Source organism: Empidonax traillii, unplaced genomic scaffold (assembly GCF_003031625.1).
Source record: "Empidonax traillii isolate 1590-97213 ecotype Southwest subspecies unplaced genomic scaffold, ASM303162v1 scaffold1149:size320058, whole genome shotgun sequence".
Lineage (NCBI taxonomy): Eukaryota > Metazoa > Chordata > Aves > Passeriformes > Tyrannidae > Empidonax > Empidonax traillii.
The window spans coordinates 318,754-320,058 of NW_020956342.1; the positions used below are offsets into that span (position 1 = coordinate 318,754).

General features: G+C 52.0%; 1 protein-coding gene across 3 annotated transcripts in view; it reads right to left on the minus strand.

Annotated features, from left to right (window-relative positions):
* Positions 1-949, minus strand: part of EIF4G3 (eukaryotic translation initiation factor 4 gamma 3) — a 105,569-nt gene extending 104,620 nt beyond the window's left edge. For 2 of the 3 annotated variants that reach the window (XM_027905384.1, XM_027905383.1), the window contains exon 1: positions 842-949. The gene's annotated coding sequence lies outside the window, so the exon portion shown is untranslated. The remainder of the gene's footprint in view (positions 1-841) is intronic. The other variant, XM_027905373.1, reaches the window with a different exon arrangement.
* Between the last annotated feature and the right edge of the window lie 356 nt (positions 950-1,305).

Below are 1,305 nucleotides of genomic sequence, written 5' to 3' on the forward strand. Positions count from 1 at the left end.
ACCCTGGGCTTCCAGCTATTGCCATTGGAAAAAAAAAGAAATGAATAAAAGGAAAACACTGTCATGTGTTCACAAATAGACATCACCGTGTTTCTAAGCTAAATTTCCACAATAATCGATATTATACATTAACAAACATGTAGGACAGTGAGCCAAAGGCACCTATAGATACTCAATCCACTCTTAACAAATCTCTTCCTCTGTGTAATGGAATGTTTTCACATGGAAACAAATCTTCCTCGATTATTTCTCTGATAAGAAGGCATCAGAAACGTGAAGCCACCAATACACTCCAAGCCAGTCTTTGAGATGCAGTGGGAAGGAAAATAGAGGGAAAAGACCTCCAAGATCATCAAGCCCAACCTTTGGCCACTACCCCCATTTCCAGCAGATCATGTCCCCAAGTGCCACATCCAAACTGGTTCTGAACACTTCCAGGGGTGGTGACTCCCCCACCTCCCCAGGCAGCCCATTCCAGTTCCTGACCACCCTTTCCATGAAGGAATTTTCCCAACAGCCAATCTAAACCTCCCCTGGCACAACTTGAGGCCATTCCCATTGTCCTGTCCCCAGTTCCCTGGGAGCAGAGCCTGACCCTCACCTGGATCCCCCCTCTTTCCCTACTCACACGCAACCAAAAGGGTCTTTACCCAGCACCCCTTACTTCAGGAGGCAAAGAGAAGTTGCATTTTCCCAAATGTGTGTTTTTCAGTTGTAGCGTTGCTCAATGCACTGGGCTTTTTTAACAACTACATGACAACAGAGTTGATATAAAATGCAGTATGACAGGACACATGAGATGCTTTCCCAACCCCCCCAGGGTGGCCTGGTAGATACTCACAGTGCTGTACACAGCGGAGACGGTCGGAGTGAAGATCCGATCCTCGAGGGGCTGCTGGACAGGACCTCGGGGGATTCTGCAACACAGCAAGTCAAGGAAAGCAGCGTGGAAGGCAGGGCTGGGATGTGGGGACACACCCAGGGGACACACCCCCACCCCAGGACTCACAGCCAGCTCTGATCCCTTGGGATCCCCAAAGAGGACACATATCCACCCCCAGGACTCACAGCCACCCCCAGGACTCACAGCCACCCCCAGGACTCACAGCCACCCTGGCAGCTCTGATCCCACAGGCTCCCCCCCAGAGGAGCAGGGTGTGGCTCCAAAGGCTGTTCCCACAGCCAGGGAACCCAAGGCAAACTCAGCGCCCAACAATCCACAAAGCCTCGGGCCCGCCGAGGGCATCCCCCACCCCCGGTTTTATTTGGAAGAGTAAGGGAAAAATCCCAGGAGCCACAGCCCCC